Source organism: Sciurus vulgaris, assembly GCF_902686455.1.
Source record: "Sciurus vulgaris genome assembly, contig: HiC_scaffold_632_arrow_ctg1, whole genome shotgun sequence".
Taxonomy (NCBI): Eukaryota; Metazoa; Chordata; class Mammalia; order Rodentia; family Sciuridae; genus Sciurus; species Sciurus vulgaris.
In genome coordinates, this window is record NW_027632957.1 from 4039641 (window position 1) to 4062879 (window position 23239).

The 23239-nt window shown below is 41.6% G+C and overlaps 1 long non-coding RNA gene across 1 annotated transcript in view; it reads left to right on the plus strand.

Moving 5' to 3' along the window:
* The window catches only part of LOC306652077, a 126467-nt gene extending 105393 nt beyond the window's left edge, over nucleotides 1-21074 (plus strand). The window contains exon 4 of the long non-coding RNA XR_013761302.1: nucleotides 20780-21074. This is a non-coding gene — a long non-coding RNA (uncharacterized lncRNA). The remainder of the gene's footprint in view (nucleotides 1-20779) is intronic.
* The last annotated feature ends 2165 nt before the right edge of the window (nucleotides 21075-23239 follow it).

Sequence of the window (23239 nt, forward strand, 5' to 3'; positions counted from 1 at the left end):
ATGTAAATTTCATACAGCCTAGTTGTAAGGCAGCACCCAAGATGTAGCCTTGCATGTCAAGTGAGCTCAGAACATCTCTCCTTGCATGTCAGAACCGTCCTGTCATCCGTCCAACATGCTGAGTGAATGACTCCCTCCTCTCCACATTAGCCTTCAGAGGAGCCACCCACCTTAACTTAGAAGACCCACTTTTCAGGTACCAGCTGTCTCCTGTCCAAACTTTCTAGGAAAGGAGGGGCAAGCATTCAAATTGGGTGTGAAAGGTCCCAATTGAAATATCACCTATACCACCATGCTCACTGCATGCTCCACTGCCCTGAGCTCTCACAAGCCATCATTCCATGTAGTTCCTAGAGCCCTAGGCTAGTTTCCTGACTGGGTGTGCTCAGTTCTTGAGGAGTGGTTTCAGAAGAAAATACCAGTCCAGCTGGTGATCAGCTTGGTGATCCATGTGCCCACAAGCACACCTTCACCCAATATAACCTACTGGATCTTCTGGGGGACAATTGCCTGCTGTCATGATGCCCATCGTGGCCAAATAAGAGCAGTGTCACCTAGCAAGCCTAGTCATTAGTGTGAGCTGTCGGGCTTCAGGGGGTTTCTTTGTCCTGCCTGGACCTGGAGAGATCCACCAAACATGGGGCTGTGCCCTGCACATTGTCTTCCTCCTGGCCTCCTAGCTGATGAGGTTAGAATCACATTTCTTGGAAATTGCAGATCCCTGGCACTCACTCCCTTCATCTTTCCTGTTACCATCAAAACGGTGCTGGTGCTTGTTTTCAATCTTGGTCTGAAGCAGCCAGAAGCTAATTGTCTCTGGTTACCATGGGAACCATGATGCCATCGTGTTGTCATGCCTTTCCTCTGTGACTTCATGCAGTATATTGGTGCAGGTGACGTGTCACAGGAGCCACTTCTCAAAATCCATGTGGCCCAAGGTTGGAAAAATCCCCTATAGATAGAAACCAAGTGCACCCTCCAACTGGAGCCTGGAATCCCAGAGCCATTCACACCTGAAAGGCCTGATGCCTGCCCCTTCCACCTGGTTTAGATGAGCTCTCCCATATTTGGCTCTCATGTCACAGGAGCACTGGTAACCAAGTGAGACTTTGTTCTGAGTGGAATTGAATGCAACTGAACAATTGAAAAATCATGGATATGAATTTCAGACCTTATCTCAATGTAATGAATCTTGAGAGTAATTGTTGTAAACATACCCAATGGAAGATTGAAATTGGTTGAGGAATGTTTTTTTTCTGCCAGCAAATATCTTTGCTAGGAACCCAGACACCAAGAGCCATCACCACTTGCCTTTGCCTGTTTATATTTCCTGACATCATCTGGCCAAGTTGCTGAGGCATTCCCTCATTGAATAAAACTGGCCTTTCCCAGGAGTAACACCTTCCTCTACCTCACCCATCCCTGAGATGATAGGCAAGATCCACTACCAGCACTGCCTTGTGCATTTTGCACTACACTCTTCTTGGTAGAATTTTTCAAAGTAAAATGACAAAAGAAAAAGTAAGAAATACAAAGGTCGAGGAAGTTGTCAGTAGATTCTGAATGTAATGACCAGGGATACAACCGTGAATGATCCCCAACATCTCCTTTCATACTAACACCTTGAGCATATTCTAATTCCTACATAGACCTGCCTCTCCTCATGCCCTGACCTCCAGATATCACTGATATAATTTTCTGCTCAGGGATCAGCTACAACCAGTTTCCTCCTTAAGTAAAGATGGGATAAATTTTTCCCTCAGGACCCACCCAGAGACTGTGGGACTTGACATGCAAAAATGGTTATTTGCAAGACTGTTGTAAAAAGAAGAATTAAGAATTCCTTAGACATTATTTGGCTTTGTCCTGGGTTGCTTCTCTGTAGAGAACTTCATAGACACAGAAGCTGAGGAGATCAAGTCATGTATCTTAAAGCAGTTGTTTCTCTGCTGATGATATAGCCCATCTCATAGGGCACATACCTTGCATGTGGAAGGACAGGGGTTTGAATCTCCAGCACTGCAGGATGGGAAAAAAAAACAAAAACAAAAAAACACAAAAAACAAACAAACAAACAAACAAAAAAAAAAAACAAGACCAAAGACTTCTGAGCATGCAAACCTTCCATTCTCTCAACCTCTTTTTTCCTCCTCTGTTAATCAATGGAGTCAACACTGTTGAAGAAGTACCAGTTTCACGTGCAAGCCATTTCCATTGCCACATTTGAGCAGGGATCTGCACTCAGTGGAAGCAATGCTTTACCAGTGTTCTGAAGAGTACTGAAACTAAACATCATTTCAACTCTCATTAGTTCATATGTTACATCTCACTTATGAGTATGTTCTTGCTGATATTTCTTCTGCAACTTCTTCTACTAGGTCATGTGCACCAGGTTACAGTGGCAGGAAATTTAAAATGACATCTGAACTGGTCCTTGGTAATTTTGAAACTTCTTGGACACACTCCCAGACTCTGCCAATGAAGGGGATTTTCACACCTGAGCACTTTCCATGTCAACCACAATGTCAACTGGAAAACTAACAAGTGAACACAAAAGACAGCCACCCTTGGCCCTGGAGTTTCCTAGTCAGTTTCCCTTTGCATGGTCTTGCTTATGTCTTGATGAAAAATGGTAGGATTTGGGACTGAATCCATGTTAGTTTCTGCTGAAAGCACTCAAGAAAAATGGGGGAATTTATGACATACTCTCCCACTAACATTGGAAATCCAGTGTCAAAAGGAGTGGAGTGCTTGTATAGACTTGTTTATTTTGATGGATGTCCTCAACAGATGTACTGTAGAGGTGGGTAAAGCATATGTTGTTCTCATGTTTACCATGAATCTGCGAATTACTGGATTGTGCTTTGTAGGGTAAGAGATGACACAGGGACCCTACTTTACAAGAACTCACACCAAAAGAAAAAAAAAAAAAAAACCAGAGACATTAGGCATGTGGCAGGTTGGTAGTGTGTAGAAGCTAGTCAAGAAACAAAAATGATTTAACAACATGCAAATGCCTGTGGTACACTTTTCCTGCTGAGTAAGTCCAATCCCACATTGAAATATTCTTAAACCACTCCTCTTCTGATATTCAGGTTTTGCCCATGTTGGGTCTTCACTTTTGCCTTTTAGCAGAGCTGTTTGTGTTTACATTTATGATATTTTGGTGCAGTCTTTATATCAAGAGCTTGATTTAGTGCTGCATATTCCAAATACAACTTGATCTAAATATCGTCTGTGGATGTAAGTGCTGACCTGAAAGGAAAGCCTTTCCTCATGGTTCTTGTGCCAGAAAAGATACGAATCAGCATATGTATAATCAGCTGTCCCTTGAGAGCAATAAAAAAGAGCCATGAATTTGCAAGAGCATTGAGGTCCTTGCAAGAAGAATTAGGGTCTATAATGATGGTTGCTTATAGAATTAACTGGCAAGGACTACTTCCTGTATTTGTAGACTATGTTGAACCTGAAGACATGTAATGGAATTTGTGGGTAGACCATGAAGGCTGAGTAGTTCAAGTTTCTCTTCACTGAGGTAGGCTTTCAGCACCAACACCCTTCTGCTTTCTGTGCCCACAAAATATCCTTACTCTCCCTCTTTGAATATTCAGCTTGGAAGCTTTGCACCATTGCGCTTTCTTCATGGTGCATGTTCCAATCTGGTGTTATGCCCTGTGATACTGTGCTCCTCATGCTATCAGCAGGCTTCTGTATCACTGACTGGCTTGTAGTCTACATCCTCCTGGGGCTGGTAAGATGACTCATGTTAAAATCCCTCAGGGTCTTGTGCCAGGCAGGGACTAGACTGTTCACCAAAATTAACAGTTGTGTGAACAGAGATAGGCTAGACATTTCTGCATCTCGAGGTGAGTTGATGTGTCCCTGGAAATTCCCAGCATGTAAATTTCATGCAGCCTCGTTGTAAGGCAGCACCCAAGGAGGTGCAGCCTTCAGGTGGAGTGAGCACAGAATATCTCTCCTTGCTTTTCAGCACCATCCTGTCCTCAGAAGAACAAGCTGAAAGAATGACTCCCACCTCTCCACATTAGCCATCAGAGGAGATGCCCCTCTTCACTTAGAAGACCCACTTTCCTGGTTCCAACTGTCTCCTGCCTGAACTTTCTAGGAAAGTAGGGGCAACTGTCCGCATTGGGTGTGTAGTGTCCCAATTGAAAGGTTACTATGCCACCATGCTCAGGGCATGCTCCACGCCCTTGAGCTCTCACCAGCCATCATTCTATGTGGTTTCTAGGGCCCTAGGCTAGTTTTCTGACTAGAAAATTCTGGGTGGGCCCAGGCCTTGCTGAGCAGATTTGGAAGGAAATAGTCCAGCCAGTGATCAGTTTGGTGATCCACGTGCCTCCAAGTACACTTCCACCGAACCTGGTCTACTGGACCTGATGGGGGATGTTGCCTGCTGTCATGATGCCCGGTGTGGCCAAATGAAAGCAGCATCACCTAGTGGACCTGGAGTTTAGTGTGAGCTGTCAGAATTCAGACAGATTCCTTGGGCTGCCTGGATGTGGAGAGATCCACTGACCATGGGACTGCACCCTGCACACAGCCTGGCTCCTTGTCTCCTGGCTGATGAGGTTAGAATCACATTTCTTGAAAATTGCAGGTCCCTGGCACTTGCTCCCATTTTCTTTCCTGTGATTATCACAAGTGAGCTGGTGCTTGCTTTCAATCTTGGTATGAAGCATCCAGGAGTGGAAGCATCTCTGGTTGCCATGAGAACTGTGATGCCATCTTGCTGTCATGCCTTTACTCTGTGACCTCAGGCTGTATCGGTGGTGCAGGTGCCATGTCATGGAAGCCATTCCTCAAACTCCATGTGGCCCAAGGCTCAAGAAATCTCTCTGGAGTGAGAAACCAATTGCATTCTCCAACTGGAGCCTGGAATCCTGGAGTCATTCAGACCCGATCTTCTGGATGCCTGCCCCATCCACCTGGATTACAGGAGCTCTCCCATCTTTGACTCTCATATTACAGGAGCACTGGTGTATAAGTGAGGGGTTGTTCTGAGTGGAATTGAATGCTACTGAGATCAGGAATATGAATTTCAGCCCTTATCTCACTGTAATGAATCTTGAGAGTAAAAATTGCAAACATACCCAGAGGAAGTTTGAAATTTGTTGAGGAATGTTTCTTTTCTGCCAGCAAATATATCTCCTGGGAACCCAGACATCGAGAGCCATTACCACTTGCCTTTGCCTGTTTATATTTCCTGACATCATCTGGCTAAGTTGCTGAGGCATTCCCTCATTGAATAAAACTGGCCTTTCCCAGCAGTAACACCTTCCTCTACCTCACACATACCTGAGATGATAGGCATAATGACTTCTCTGAGTGAGACCCATTCTGGCTAATATCAGTACACCATCTCTGGCCTTACCTATTTATTCAATCAACACTATTGTGGACACTTGGAGAGATGTGGATACTTCATCTTTCCAAAATCCATAATAGTAGTTTGGTGCTGCCATGCAGACAGGTTCTTCACCAATTTCTGAAAACCAAAAACAATTGAAATACATGTCAATTTCCAAAACACTGAGGACCTCAAACCACCATTCATCATCCACCATTTCCACACCTTTTCACAAGAGTCTGAGTTCTTACAGGTGATGAAGGAGGTCCAGGATTTCTGACATGTTTCTGAAAAGTGCATGGGAAGCACATACATAAGTTGTTTAGATTCTTCTCTGATATGTCATTGGCTGCTATCTTTTGACAAGAGAGAAAACCTCCTAGGGCAATTGAATCAGGTGCAATCCATACATTCAAGGGACTTTGTAAAATACATCCAAGGATAATTTCTCATCATTATGGAGGACTTCTTTAGATCTTTTATGGAAGCATTCCAGACATACCTGAGATCAGTGAAACTTTGGCCCAAGGGTTACTCAAAAAGTTTCCAAACCTTTGAGCCCAATATGTGAGAACCCCTCTCACAAAAGACCTCCAACATTTCTAGATTGTGTAGTCAAGCTACAACTTCTATGTTTTCCCTTTTTTCTCTGGGTTCTGCCATAAACCTCATCTCAACCCCCATTGCTCAGGGTCTTCTGAGTCCTCTGGTTGAGCAACCCTCACCCACAAGTGCTCTGCATCTGCTGGGTCTTCTTGATGATAGAACGTCTCCTAATATTGATCAAGCTTCTTTGTTAAAGCTGTAAATTTCACCTATCTTATGCTTAGTCAGTCCCCTTTTGTTCTTTTTGTGAGCTCCCCTCACCGAATAGTGGTCAGTTCTTTCTGTTTATTTTTTTCTGAGTTCCCTAACCATTCTTTCTTCATTCCTCTCTGTGTCTTCTTAATGAGTATCACTCACATTATTGTGCTCAGTTTTTTCTCTATCCTATTCAAGGTTCCTCAAGGTAATTCTTACTCAGTTTCCTCTTGGTACTTTGGGTAAGAGACATTCACTGACAGTGTTCCATCTTTTCTCAGTCCTGTTAATCTTTTTTCAGACTACATTGCTAAAGGTCATCTTAGTCCTTTCCTGAGTGTCACTCAAACACAATTTCTTCATCTCCTAATAGCTGTCTCATCTCCAGGAAGTCCTATTTCTAGGCAATACAGGTAACAGGGAAAGAACTCCTGGTTTCTACCACAATGTCATGCTTAAAATTTTTATTGGATTAAACTTTCACCTAAAATTTCTGCTTTTCCAACTTCATTTATTTAACATAGGAGAAAATGTTAAGGAATTGGAGAGTTGGCATTATCTGAACAGACTGCGTATGGTAAGTAACTGGATCCTCTTTCAGTCTGACTCTGAAATACTTGACTGGAAAACCAATGCAAGTCAAAACCAAAGAAATTCTAATGAATTTTTAATTTCACATTTAAAATAATATTCTCAAAATCCTTAGTTGATTAGAAAGGCCCACAGATTTCAAGGGTTGGTGGCATGGGAAAAATATTTAACCCTGTCTATGTAAGAAGGTAAAGCATAGTAGATGAACACTGAGCGGACAATTTTTCAAACTGTCTGTGGTGTTCTAGAGAAAAGGAGAGGAAGGCACATGTGGGAAAATTTATGAGCTCAGAACATTATTATATAAGTAGAATTTTGGGTTCATGCAAACCTGAACCCCAATCTTAGAATCACAATTAATTCCTATTTTCTCCACACTGCCTCCTCCTCCTGGAATTTCCCTTTCAAAATTTCTCACCAGCAGATATCTAGGCAAAAAAAAATGGCCCAGTGGAGGTGATTGATCTTTCCTATTGTTTCAGTTATGCCAGTGGCTGAGGAAGTAGATACTCCAGGGCAAAGCCAGTTTTCCTAAATTAGGAAAAGCCTAATCAACTTAGCACAATGATGTCTGTAAAAATAAACATACAAACAGAAGTGGTGATGGCTCATGGCATCAATTATCCCAGGAACAGTATGCATTGGCAGAATAAAAAATAGTGAAATTTAATTTTATACTCCCTGTGGTTGTATTAGCAACAAATCTTTTCGAGAATCACTGCACTGAGCTTAGGTCTATAAAGTTACATCCACTGAACTGTCCATCATTCAAAGTACTTCTACCGTAGTTTTCATCATTCTCAAAGAAATGCCTAAGGTTTTTAACAGCAAACCTGTGAAATGAGAGTAATAAAAGTCCAAAGGACTGGCTTCCAGTAACTTGGGATTGAAGGGTACAAGAGTTCACTTTGTTTTTCACCCCAGGGTGTGTTTCTGGGCCTGGGGCATCATGGGTTCATATGAGTGCCTCCTGTGACATCCTGGCTGCTCTGCAGATATCTCTTGATGTCACAGAAAGGCAGAATGCAACGTGATATCACCATTCCCATGGTCACCAGAAAATCTTCCCCTCCTAACTGCTTGAGACAATGATTCAAGTAAAATGCCAGCTCAGCAGTGATGTTAACAGGGGAAAGGAAGGGGAAGAGTTCCAGAGTCTACTGCTTTCAACAAATGTGATCCTAAATTCTCCACCCAATTGCTGAAAAGCATAGGTATGTTGTTTGCTCAACCCTGCAGGCCTATGGGCGATCCAGATATGTCCAGGGCTATTCATCAAGCTGAAGACTGACAGCCTGCACCAACCTGAAATCCCACTAGATGGGGCTGAACATGTTTGGCCACACCAGGCATTTTTGCCACATGGCCAACTTCTCCTGCTGCAGGCATATGACCACCAAGACAAGTTGACCTGGGAGGATTGGATGGGTTCAGGGGGCTGTGATGATCACTTAGCCTAGCACTGACCCCAAGTGGCTTTGCCATCCCTGTCTGTTCCACCCAGTCTGGGCTCCCTTGAAATTTTGCTAAGTGACCTAACTGACATAGGGCCAATCCAGGGAAAAGGAATGATGGTTGTTGACAGCTGAGGGCAGGGGAGCATCCAGTGCAACTAAGTGGATTCGGTGATGACTGATGGGAAACATCCACAAAATCTGGTGGGTTCCCTTCATTTTCCTCAAATGTCCAAACACATGAGAACCAGACATTTGAAATTTGACCTGTAAGTGGAGGGTGGTTATCCCTGTGATGCACTGTGAGAAGAGGGAGTGCATCACTGAGCACATGTAATGGAGGCGAGAAAGCAGCTAGAAAATGAGGAGAGATGTCCTGTGCAATTGCCACCTACCAGTTCAAAATTGCTTTGATGCTGGTCCACAACTAGACTGCACTCTGAAATTCTCTTGATGGGAGTTTCTATGAGGTCCTTGAACTCACCTTTTTAGGGCACAAATATTTGGCCAATGTGTCTTGATAGAAGTATTCAACCTCTTGTGCTCACTACTACCAGTCTGACACAGGTCCTTCTGTGACAATGCCAAGGGTCCTTTAAGCAGGCCCTGGGAATGTAGACTACAGCCCAATAACCAGAACCTGGCAAAAATATGCTCCTATAATGTGATGTTATGGATGTTAAAAGGAAATGATAGTGACTTGATGAGCACAATGTTTCCAAGCATATCATCTTCTAAAATGCATCATGATGAAAGAGAGGATTGTTACAAAAGTTGAATATGTAAAAAGAGATAAGGTAAGAGTAGTGTGTGATGCACTAAAACACAGGATGGTTGGAGATGAAAACCAACTAGAGTGAACAGATCCTTAAAAACTGTCAGTTTTAATTGTCTCCTCAAAAATACAAGGACATTTCCTTACCTTCAAACCACTATAGGAATGCATCAGGAAGAAACTGCAAGATCATTTAGTAAGCAAAGGTAATTACTGACAATAACCCAACTGTAAAGTATACAAATGATCTTGCAGATTCTTGCAAAGGACAGCTGTTACACTTATGCTGATTTGACTTTTCTGCCATAAGATCTCTGAGGAAAGGCTTTCCTTACTCCACAGAACTTACACACAACCACCTAAACTTAAGCAAAGAGATATTTGGAAGTTCAATACTGAATGGTGGTTCTTAAATAAAAAGCACACCTCAACATCAGGGATGTAAAGGAAAAAAAAATCTCTGCTCAAGTACAAAATTAAAAATCCCAAATGGGCAAATCCTGAATTTCAAAAGTAGAAAATTTAAAAGAGTAACTGCAGATGTGAAAGACGTTAACTACCAGAAAAAAAATGAATGTAAAGTGTTTTGTATAAAAATACAAAATCCATTTTTATTGGAATTTTCTTATATCCACCACAAACATGCCACATACTCATTCTCTCTGATTTTATCCTTTATGCTAGTTATTTAGAAAAAGAGTATTTTTTAAATTATTCCTTACCCTGCAAAGCACAATCAATATTCCAGAACCATGGTAGAGATGAGAACACCACAACATTCACCCAAATCTACACAGCATGGCTCCTATAAATCCACAAAGTCAATAAAAGTTTGCAAAATAGCTTCATTTATAAGTCTGGATCTTCAGTGATACAAGGAAACCAGTCTTTAAACTCACTGTGCCACCTGTTTGACATCAGCAGAAATTAAGAAATGTATTCATCACCAATTTACTCAATTTTTAAAGGAATAATTTCTTCCCAATGCGCAGAAAAACAGATTTAGAAAATGTAGTGCCAAAAACCAGCCCTTTGTGTCATCACCTACAAAAATCAGAGCTGATGTTTAGGTTGACCTGGATCTGGTCCAGATAACAAATGCAATTCATTTTGAGAGAGCCTGGGAGTGTTCCCCAGAATTCTACTGCTTCCAAAATATTATTGCAGTTGACATTTGGAATCATACCATTTAATGGAAGTAAGCACCTTCAATCTTTATGAATTTGCTATTTAAATCCCCACTTCAGCAGTTTCCTGAGTATCATATAACCTATCAGCTTTTGATAGTTGTCTCATCATGAGTAATGCCTACTCTAAGGCAAACCCAGTCATGGAGGGAGCACTGTTGATTTACAACACAGTGTTATGATGAAAAATCATTGGAATTAACTTCCACATAAAAGTGATACTTTTCCAACTGTGTTCTATTCACTTGATTCAACAGGGGAGAAAATGTTGAGGAATTGAATGGCTTACATTATCTGAAGTACTGACTATGGTAGGTGACCAGATACTCTTCTGGTATGATCTGTGAAATGCTTGACAGAAAACAAACCCAAGACAAAGCCAAGCACAGTCTAAAGAATTTTTAATTTTATATTAAAATAATACTTTCAGAATCCTTAGTTGTGTAAAAAGTACCACTGTCATCATTTATTGAAATTGGAGTAATATTTGTTCCTTTCTATTTAAGTAGAAAAATGGATTCAGCAGAATCTTTTGCCCTGCACAGAACAGGATTGCCCACAAGCCCCTGGGGCTGTGCCTCCAACATATACTGGCTCCTCTGCTCATGGATAGAGATGTGAGGATCACATTTGTTGAAAGCACTAGACTCTGTGTCTTGTCTTCCTCCTTTTCCCTCTTACCATAACTGCTTAGCCAGGACATGACTTGAATCATTGACCCCAGTGTCCAAGATGGGAAGCTTCCCTGGTTGACATGATAATCATAGTGGCATTGCTATGACTCTGCCTTTCTGATATGTCAGGAAGTATCTGGAGAGCAGCCAGCATGTCTCAGCAGGCACTCATTTGGGCCCTTTTTGATCCAGTTCAGAAACACCCTCAAGGGTGAGAAACAAAATGCACTCTCTTACCTGAGCCTGGAATCTCCTTGCCCTTCAATCCCTAGTTGCTGGAAACAAGCCCTTTTGATTTTGATCATCTTACCTGTCTCTTATTTTATTCCCATTTCACAAGATCACTGTTAAGAAGCCAGGCACTTATTTGAGAAAGATATAAACCAGGGTAGCAAGATTTTGAATGATGGACAGTTCAATGGAAGTAACATTCTAGACCTAAGTTCTGAGCAATGATTCTTGAAAATATTTGCTACAAAACAAACAACAGGGAGAATAAAAATTATGTGTTGCATTTTTTTATGCTGCCATCGTATATTGTACCTGGGGTTACTGATGAAGTAAGTCTTCACTGCTTCCCTTTTCCAGTTTTATTTTTACAGACATCATCTGAGCAAGTAAAATAGGCCTTCATTATTTAGAAAAAAACTGATTTTGCCCTGGAGTATCTACTTCCTCAGTCTTCACCTTAATTGAAATAATTGGGATATTCCATCACATACACTGTGCTGTTCATTTTGCTCAGATATCAACTGGTTAGAAATTTTGAAAGAAAATTTTCAGGAGGAGAAGGCAGTGAGGGACAAGTAGGAATTGATTGTGGTTGAAAAGTCTTGGAGTTCAAGATTGCAATAACCTTGAAATCTGCTTGAATAATTATATCCTTAGCACATAAGCTTTTACACATTTGTTGTCCTCTGATTTGCCCCAGGCCTCCACAGACCATTGGAAAAATTGTCTGCCCAGTGTTTATTTACAACCATATTCCTCCATAAATAGATGGTGTTGATTCTTTCCCCTTGAAACCAACACTTGATGACAGTGGGACTTTCCATGCAAATAAGGATTCTGAGAGGACTATTTAAATGTGAAATTAAAAATCATTAGAATATGTTTGGTTTTACCTTGGCTTGGTTTACCAGCCAAGAATTTTACAGGTAAAATCAGAAGAGAATCAAGTCACCTACCATAGTCAGGATCTTCAGATAATGCCAATCCACCAATTCTTCAACATTTTCTCCTCTTTCAAATTAAGTGAATAAAACATGTTTGGAAAATTACCACCTTTAAGTGGAAGTTCATTCCAATGAGTTTTCAGCATGACACTGTTGTAGGAATCAGAGTGCTCCCTTCATGACCAGGTTTGCCTTAGAGTTGGCATTCCTCAACATGAGACAACTATCAGGAGAAGATAGGTTAAATGATACTCACCAAAATGGTGGAGTGGGTATTTAATTAGCAGTTCATGCTGATGTGGAGAGAGAGGGTGGTTTACAGTGACAGTGACTTGTGGGCTCCCAGAACCATCAGCAGTCTATTTGCAGGTGGGCAGGCATGTGGGTGGCCAGGATCAGTTGGAGGGTTGGAAGACTTGTTAGGTTTGTTCTTCCAAACAGCAGGGTACATGCCTGTGGATAGATGACTGTAGAGTGGAAAGTTTTATCCTTGAACCCAGGCACACTTCCCAGGCATGGAACGAGGTGTCAAGAATTGTTTGGCATCACATAATCAATTGCACCTGCATTGTCTTGCCAGTCTTTTGTGTGATATTTCCTGAGTACCTGAGAAAGTGAGAACCTGCCTTCCTTGAGGGTGGGGACATATGATATGGGATAAAATTTGCATCTGGTACCAGGTCCTCAAGCAGCAGTTTGGGCCCAGGAAGATGCCCATTTCCACTCTGGTCACTGAGATAGGCCATAACTCCTCACAAAACACTGTGACTGCTATGGCCCTGTACCCACCTAGCAACATGGAAACAGCAGGACTGCCTCCTTTCAGAGAGCCTCAGAGGATAGTTGGATATTCTCTCAACTCCACACACTGCCTGGGAAATCTTGGACTCAGATTGCTCCCAAGGACATGAGCTATTCAAAAAGGAAGGTGGGGAAAAAAGATTAGCAAGTAGAAGCCCTGGTGGTGCACACAGGTGGGCCCTGATCTGGTTACAACTGGGTCATGTCTGGTGTAACACATAACCGTGTTTGGGTTCTGACCTTACCCTTGACCTGATCACAACTGGGCCATGACCTGATCACACATTGGACTCTAGCCTCAATTTGCCCTGACTCTGTTCAAAATCTTGGTGCTGATCTGGTCACACACTGTATCCTGACCATCACCTTACCCAAGGTCCTACCATTTGTCATACTCTGAGCCATTACCCAGGTTACATAATGGGCTTGACCCTGGTCATACTCTGAGTATTGAACCTGTTCACATTCTTTTCATTCACCTGATCACATTTGGACCCTGACCTGGTCACAACTTGGTCCTCAGTTGGTCATACTCTATGCACTGACCTGGTCAAGCATAAGGCCCTGAGTTGTCACAACTAAGCCCTGAACTGGTCACAACAGAGTTCCACACTGGACAGACACTGGGCCCTAACACTGGTCACACACTATGCCCAACTTAGTCACATGCTGGACCCTGACTCTGGTCACATTCTGGGCCCTGATCCTTATCATATTCTGGGTTTTGACCTAGGAAATACTCTGAGTCCTCATCTTAGTCACCCTCTGGATCCTGGTCCAGGTCACACTCTGGACACTGACCCTGTTCATCCTCTATGCTGTGGCCTTGGTTACATTGTGGGCCTGGATCCAGGTTAAACAATTGGCCTTAACTATGGTCATCCTCTAGGCCCCAAGCCTGGTCAAACACTGGGCCTGTACCTTGGTTAAATTCTGGGGCCTGACACTTGTCACCATTTTCCCTGGTACTGGTCACACTCAGCACACTGACCATGATCACACACTGGTCTCTGACACTTGTAACACTCTATACACTGATAATGGTCACACTCTGTGACCCTGGTCACAATCTGTGCCCTGTCCCTAGTCACATTCTGTGTTCTGACATTGGTCATACTCTAGGTTGTCATAAGGCTCACATACTGGACCCTGGCCCTGGTCACATTCTGGGCACTGGCCATGGTCACACTCTGGGCCTTAACCTTGGTCACAATCTGGGCCTTTACCTTGGTCATACTCTGTCTCTGGCCTTGGTCACACTATGGGCCCTGGCACTGGTCACCCTTGCTGCACTTCCCCTTGGGGTGGGAGATTGAAAAGGAAGCATCAGGAAGACTGTCAAGTGACCAGAGTGTGCTGAGAGTGTGGGAGTGCATCCCACAGACCTCAATAATCAACAGTCTTGTCTCTTTCGGGTCCCCCAGGAGAGCAAGTGCTTGTCATGAAGTCCTTACTTGAACATGCACTGGTGTCCACAGGAGCCTGGCTAACTCCAGAGCCCCCTATTGCTACACAGTTCTCTGTAACAGTGCCAAAATACTCAGTATCACCTAGAGTGCTTACCTTCACAATCTGGGTGACTGTCTCAGCATACAGTCATGGGGCTCAAGCCAAGACATGCTTCAGAGTGCAGGACTTGGAGGCTGGAGTCAGGATCGCCTGGTGGCCAAAATGCTTTGTGGACTTGGTGTGGCACTATCACATTTCCAACAATGAGGGTTCCAACAGAGAATGGACACCTATATGGGACTTCCAGGACACTAGACAGAGTGAGCAAGGTCATGATCGATGTCCAGGATGCTGTGACTTCTCTCCAGCTGAGAGTGGGCCCCTCCAGTTCAGCCTGCAGGAGCCACACCAAAAGGTGGTACTGGTTGTAGATATGTTACCAAGCCAGTTGAGGCAGGAGCCTCTGGGAGTCCCAGCCAGTGCTCCTCTTGACTGATATTATAGGACTCAAGCAGAGAGCAGTCTCAGAAAACATGGGCTATGACATCACATCAGGTGAGCAGGATACTGGGTGGACACAAGTGCTGTGTGGCCAGCACTTGAGGGTGCTGGGGTGAGGTGAGATAGATACCATCAAGGATCACCACACTTTCCAGTGTCTAGGGAAGTTAGTCACCCACATGGGGACGGATTTATCCTAATTGTCATGGGGATGAGCTGGTGGCTTCAGAAGCAGCAGATTTTGCACATTCATCACTGACATCCCCTCCACACCAGGAGGGACCTGCCCAACCCCGCCAGAACCTCAGTTGCCAGTACTCATTTACACACTGTATCCAAAGACTCTGTTATAAGGAAAGTAAGGGCTAGGCCTCACCTGGTTAAGAGGCCCCTTCAGAGAGTCTGATTCTTCCCTCCTTCTCCTTTGCAGGTGTGGTGATGCCTGGGCCAGCTTGTCCACTCTCAGGTACCATTCATTCTTTATTCCACTGTGGCTACCACACAGCAGGTCATGAAGGCCCAGACAGCACCTGCCTTGATCCCCCCAGTGGGGATTCCAGAGGTGCTGCCCAGAAGAGCAGACTAGGGAGGGAGTTTTGGATGTCCCCCAGCCTGCCTGGTGTTCCCTAGCTTCTCACTGTTGCACCTCAACTTGCCTTGCCTCTTCCTCCTCTTGGGGATAAAAGGGTGCACAGTGTCTCCACTTGCTGCTACCCTGGGTGCAGCTTGGGGTCCTGCTGACACTGAGCACTTACCAGCATGTCCTTCCAAACAATGTTGGGCTCTTTTGCAACAAGGTCTTTCACTCCACCCATGCTGGAGACCTAGCCTGGAATATTGGAATCCCCAACCACCTCTCAAACCCAGTTGTCCCTCATCCAAGGACAGGACTCAAGTTTGCCTTTGTTCCATCATTCTAGAGGTGGAACACCTAAAAAAAATTATATTGAGTAAGAAATATATCCCTTGTGATATATCCCTTGTGATGAATTCAAAATATCATTTGAGTGTTTATGTTTACAGAATTGGAAACTTCTTGGGTCAAAGGGACTTTCCAATGTTCAGTGCCAGGGGAGTAGTGAGTGCCCAGCTCAGTCTTCTCCCAATATGCATTCCTTTTCTCCCCAAAAGCTGGGGTATTCTCTGGTGATGAACACCAACCAGCAGGGCACTTCAAGTATGAGCAATACTATTACTTGTGTCCAGTGTGCCCATAGGTGGTGATAGCAGAAAGTCAACCCTAGCACACAGACTGAGTGTTCAGGTCCCTGGCTTCATCCATGTGGATGTAACTGTTTGGCAAGGATGGGTGGGCTCACCTCTGTACTGGCATCTTCTGAACTCACTTCCCAGGAGACAGGACTTTCTGGGCAGTTGAGAACAGATTCCCCTGGATGAATTCCCATTGTACCCAGTCGGGGGCAAAGTCCCATCTAATCTAGCCCCAGCAGGAAGTCAGAGCCATGCCCAGGTTCAGAAACAGCCTGTAATGCATAATTCCTTCTGTCCTGGAACTGAAGTGGTCCTTGCTTAGTTTTTCACAAGGTACAAGATCCCAGTAGCCTATGATCCAGTACTGAGTTCAGATTAGGGGGTCAGCAACTCATACAGAATGCTGTGGATTTATTTATCATAATCCTGTGGACACATAGGGAGTGTCCAGGACTTGGAGACTGAGCCAGTGGCATGATGACCTATTCTGGGATCAGCTAGGACTCTCTAGGAGACTGAGACTTACAATGGACAGCATTTTTGGACACTATGTTTCAAGGGGTTTAGTCTCAGTGGTGTATATAGGAGACCAGCGAGGAGTTTCTGTCACTGATCTTGCTTTGGAACCACAGGAGAGAGGGACACAACCTCAAAAATTGCACATTGTCTGCTGCTACATGTGCAGGGCTACGTGTGCTGGACAGGTGCAGGTGAATCCAAAGTCACCCTATGCCCAGCAGGTCTGGTGACTGGCATCCTCTCCACATCCTGCAAAGAAAATATAATATTCAAAGAGTAGCTGAGCAAATGAGAAACAGAAACAAATTAAGCATTAGAAGTAAACCAAAATGGAAGGATTTACTATACATCTTGTTACATTACAATGGAAGGTAAATAGTCTCAACCCTTCAATTAAAAGAGCATGCTGGCAGAATGCACTAGAAAATAAGATCCAACTATATATTGTTTGCAAGAAATGCACTTTACAGGCAATGAAAGTCACAGGCTGAAAATGAAAGGATGGAAATTGATAGCATATCAAGAGAAACCCAAAGAAGCAAGAGTAACTACAGTCAAATCTGATAAGCAGACTTCAAAGCAAAATTAAACAGAAGAGACAGGGAAGGTCATTTCATACAATACAGGGAACAACTCAGGAAACAGATGTAATAATAAGAAATATTTATGGCCCACACGGGTGCAACTAGTTATTTAAAAGAGACACTGCTTGAATCAGAACCTGACAGACTGCAATAAAATATCACTGGGTGATTTCACTACATTTCTCTCACCAATAGGTAGATCATGCTGAATAATACAGCAAAGACTCATTGAAACTGAAAATATTTTAAATCAAGTAGATTTAACATACACCAGTAGAATATTTTATTTAGTAACAGTTGTATACACTTTCTTCTCAGAAACTCAAGGAAACTTGTTCAAAATAGACCATATTTTAGATCACAAGGCAATATTTAGGAAATATAAAAATACTGATGTAATATCTTGTATGTTGTCAAATCATAATGGCATGAAATTAGAATTTAACACTAACAAACACTTTGGAACCCACTTTACACTAATCAATGGGCAATATAAGAAATCAAAGAAGAAATTTTAAAATTCTTATACTCAATTTAGACTACTTACACAACATATCAGTACCTCTGGTACACTGTGGGGGCAGTTCCAAAAGGAAATTTCATAGCTCTGAGTGTCTAAATAAGAAATCAAAAAGGTTTTATATAAATGAGCTAATCTTACATTTCAAAGTCCTTGAAAAACAAAAACAAATCAATCCAAAACCAACAGAAGGAAATAATTAAGATTAAACCAAAATCAATCAAATTGGCAATAAAAACTTAAAGAATTGATAAAACAAAGAGTTAATTTTTTGTTGAGATAGAATTGATAATCTCTTACACGATCTAAACAAAAGAAAATAAGAGAAGACAGGTGTCAATGAAAATAGAGAAAGAAAAAGAGAAATCACCAAAAACATCACAGAAACCAGGGAATCATTGGGGATTTTTTGTAAACTTATACTCCAAAATCCTGGAAAACCTAGGAGAAATAGAACCATTTCTAGACACATAAAACCTGCCAGGAGTGAATCAAGAGGCAAAAGAAATATGAAGAAACCACCAACTCGCAATGTGAGAGAAAAAATGAGAAGCTCTTCAAGAAAGAAAAATCCAGGACCAGAAGGAGTCTCACATGAATTATACCAGAGATTTGAAGAACTATTCACCATGCTCCTCAAGTTATTTCCTTAACTAGCAAGGGTTGGGAGACTTCCAAATTAGTCTATGCAGCCAATGCTACACTCATACCCAAATCAAATAAGAAACATCAAAGAAGGAAAACCATGGAACAATATTCCTAATAAAATTAGGTGCAAAAGTCATTACTAAGGTATTAGCAAAGTACATTTAACAACATATTAAAAATACTGTACACCATTACCAAGGTGGTTGGATCCCAAGGTTGCCAGGATGGTTTAACATAAAATAAATCAATAAATGCAATTCATCACATAAATAGAATTAAGAAAAAAATTTACATATTCCCCTCAAAATATGCAGAGAAACACTTCAACAAATGTCCGCATTTATTTATGATAAAAACCATAAAAACCTAGGCATGAAGAAACCTCTTTTAATATCATAAAAGTTATATTCAACTAATTCAAAACCAAACTCATAGTAAATGGGAAAAACTGAAAGATTTTCTTTCCAATTCAGAACAAGACAAAAATTTCAACTCTGGCCACTCCATTTAAATATAGTGTTAGGAATTCTATCCAGAACAAGTAGGCAAGACAAGGAAAGAAAAGAAATAAAGATATGCAAGAAAGGCATTAAATTACCACTGCTTGCCAAAGATTGCTGAAGCTAAAGATGAGGAAGTTCAGCATAGTATCCGTTTTTAAAATCAACATACAAAAATTAACAGCTTTTCTCTCTACCAATAGTGAATCTACTGATCAAGAAAGTAGAAAAATTGTCACATTCACAGTTCATTCAAAACAAGAAATGAAGAAAGAAATAGTGAGAGAGTGAGAGAAAGAGTGAGAGAGAGAGTGAGAGAGTGAGAGAGAGTGAGAGAGAGAGTGAGAGAGAGTGAGAGAGAGAGAGAGAGTGAGAGAGAGAGAGTGAGAGAGAGAGAGAGAGTGAGAGAGAGAGAAAAAAAGGAAGGAAAAGTAAGACAGAGGAAATAACTGGGACACATTCAAACCAAAGACACACAAGAGCTCTAAATTTAAAGCTATAGAACATTGAGAAAAAAAATTGAAGCAAATCCAAGAAGATGGAAAGACCTTGCATGTTCACAGACAGGCATAACTGATATTGTTAAAATAGTCATATTACTAAAACAATATATACTTTTACATCATTTCACTTCAAAATAACACTGACATTCTCCACACAACTAAAAAAAAAAAAGAAAAAAAAAAAAAAAAAAAAACAGGCCTTAGTTTAATTTGGAAAAATAAAAGAGCCTGAAAGCCAAAGAAAATACAAATGGAAAAAGCAATGATGGAGGAACCACCATATTTGATTCAAATTATACTACAGCCTCATGTAATAAACCTACAGGGTATTGGCCTAAAAATAGGCACACACACCAATGACCCAGAATAGAAGACACACAGGAAAAAAAAAAAAAAAAAAAAAAAAAAAACAAAAAAAACAGACACCAACAGTCATCTGATCCTTGACACAGATGCCAAAAACAGGAATTGGAGAAAAGGTCACCTTTCCAACCAGTGGTGCTGGGAAAATGGTTATCCACAGTAGAAAAATGAGTGTACACCTGTTTCTCTCACCCTGCACAAGAATTAACTCAAAATGGATCCAACACCTTGGAATTAGACCTGAAGTTATGCAACTCCTACAAGGAAACAGGGTCAACACTCCAACTTTAAGATGCAGACACATCTTTCTTAGTGGGACCCCTAAAATGTAGGAAATAATGCCGAGAGTTAATAAATGGGATTGCTTCAAGTTAAAAACCTTCTGCACAAGAAAGAATAATTCACTTGTATTAGCCCACTAGAATAACAACTGGAAGCTACAAAAGAGAGATTCTTAGGCAAATATGCCTGATAACTATCAAGAGAAACTACCAGAGTCAGAAGTTTTTAGTCAGTTTAAGACCTTCCTTAGCTACACAGGTAGACTTAATCTATGTTTGCTCATATGATTGTCTAGCCCTAAGTAACAGAAGTATAGAGATCTCTACTACACACAGGTTATACCAATAAAGGGATATTTTACAAAATCAGATGACATTAAGTAGCTTAACTATATTTTCTGGGGACATCAATGACACTAAGAGTTAAATGTTGTGTTTACATTCCTGATAACCTGGACAATCTTAAAGTCCCCAAATAAAGGCCTTGTCCTCTCCAGCCTTTCCGAGGCCTAGTTATGGAAACAATTTCTCAGTTCTTCCACCTCCTGGTGAGAGATTGACTTCTGTCATTTTCATGAAACTCAGTGGCATGTTTCAGATGCTGCAACATTTACTTTGTATTAATCTCAGTACTCATGTCTTTTTGTTCTTCTATCATAGAAGTACCCACTCACAGTTGACTTTACAACCTGCTCTTCCCCAACCAGACTTCTTCCTTGGACTCCTCGATTGACCCGATTTTTTAACAAAAGGAACTCCAAACTGTTTGCCCCTCACTGACCCCTTTCAGCTTCAAAGCAGCCAGAACGACCAATGTCCCCATTTCCTTACAGCAGTTAGGAGTTCCTAAAGCTAAATGGGGGAATAAAGCCAGAATTAAGGACAGGTAGTTAGTGTAGAAATAGGGAATCAGGTCAATTCGAGGAAATGGAGGTCATAAAGTCATCTGCCTCTGGAAGTTGGAGACTGCCCCTGGAAGAATGGAATGTCAAGGACCTGCAGAGCCCATTGATTACCAAATTTACCTGCCTTTATCAAGGACTGCAAACAAGGAGCTGTTAATTAATGCCCCCTGGACCCTTACCTGCCTGAATCACCTTGGCCCTTCCCCTGCCCATGGCTTCTCACTTAATGCAAAACCAGGCCTAGTCATGTAGGCAGGAAGGAGAGATAAGGAGGGAGAGAACTGGAGAACAAAAGAGAAATTAACCTATAAAAGATGTACGCACGCTCACTTCTTGGGACTTTAGAACATCAGCCATGGCCCCCTTCTTCCTGCCGAGAGAAGTCTGTATTATTACCTTTAAATAAAACCTGCTTAATATGCTTAAAAAAAGGAAAGTATAATTGAGAGGGAGTATGACAGATGGGAAAAAAAATCTTTGCTATCTACTCTTTGGATGGAAAATTAATATCTAGACTGTTTAAGGAAACTAACATTTTAAGAACACAAACCCCAAATTAGCCATTAATAACTGAGAAAATGAATTAAACACTTCTCAAAAGAAGAAATACAGACGTCTATTAAATATATAAAAAAAAGTACAAAATCATTACTAATTAGGAAATGCCCATTAGATGGGGCATTGAGTGTGTATATTCTAACACAGATCAAGACAACATGTAGTCATGGTTGAACTGAGATTTGATTTTTGGTGAGTTTATTCTCCCCTGTACTGCCCTCACTAACAACTACTGAGATGAAGAGTATTCACAGACCACCCATCCACTGGTGTAAGCAAACCCCTACTTGGCTGAAAATTAGTCTGAGCCTCCTCCCACTTTACTGGGGGCATAAAAAGATATCTTTTGCTCATTAATATCCCACGTCCACATGGCCTCTCTCTTTGTTCAAGTAGTTTACCCAGGTGTGTGTCTATAAGTTTGTCATAACATTTACAGGTTGTACAATGCTCTTTCTTATGCATTAAAGAGTTAAGAAGCAGCATATTCAGAGGGGTATGGAGCAACTTGGGCCAAGCATAGTTGCACACACCTTTGATTCCAGCCACTCACAAGGTGGAAGTAGGAGCATCACAAGTTTGAGGCAAGTGTGAGCAACTTATCAAAATCCTGTCTCATAACAAACCATATTCTGAGGAACAGCTCAGTGGTAGAACAGTTACTGAGTATGTGTGAAAGCTGGGTTCAATTCCCCCCCACACACACACACAAAAGAGAATTTGGAAGTTTTAGACTTAAATTTCCTATTGGTATGACCTATTTTAAAAGGAAAACTGTGAAGAAATATGTTGCAAATTATCAGGGTTAGAAATCCGTGACATTTTAAGAAACTCTTAAAAAAAACAGAAGTTGTGATCAAATTTCAAATTATCAAGTAAAAACTTTATACACAAAATTCTGTCTGGTAATATACTAAAGTCCCATATATTTATTACTCAGATTAAAGAGTTAAACTCCATGATAAATGATGTTTCAATTAGATTTTAATTATCCATTTGTATCCCAAAAGATAAGCACTGTTCCATTTGTATCCTAAAAGATAAGCAGCGTGTAAAATTCACAAACATTACCAGTATTTCATTTAGAGTATAAGACTGGCCTGAACTTGGGATCCTCTTTCCTCAGCCTCCCTGGGGCTCTGATGAGAAGCCAGAAGGAGGCCACACTGTGTGCATCTCTTGATGACTGTGACATACCTCTTGCCCCAGCCTATAGTTGAAGACTGGTGGGCACACAGACAGCCTCCACAGTTTCCTAATTGGAGCCATTAACCTGCAAGTCCCTTTGCCAGTGCCCACCTTTGATGGTTTAGGAAGGAAACCTCGCTGATTAGGGTGGTTTCACCAAGGCAAGTAGTGGATTTATTTTTAGTGAAGTTTATTTAATATAATTTGAAAAGTTAAATAACAGGATTTGAAAAGACCTACTTGTTTGACCAAACTATGACCTTTAAGTCAGTATGAGAGACTGAGAATTTTTTAAAAAGCCATCACTCTGCAGATGGTACAGACCTGTATTCCCTGAGCCCAGGGAGGCTGATGCAGGAGCATGCAAGTTTGAGTATAGCCTCTGCAATGTCAAGAACTTGTGCCAAAATAAAATAAAAATAGGTCTGTCACTCAGCAGTAAAGATTCCTGAGTCCAATTTCTACAAATTAATTAATCAAATAAATTAAATAAACTCCACCCAGAAGAAACCCACCCTCAACATCTGATGAGCCTGGTGATTTGATGGAGTCCCAAGTGATGACTGGTTACCCTGACTTGCTTATTGTAAGACTCCTGGTAGGTCAGATAGTAAGAGTCCCTCTCATTTCTGGGGTTTCCTGGTCATTGTTCTAATCAACTTCTGACTACTCTGATCAA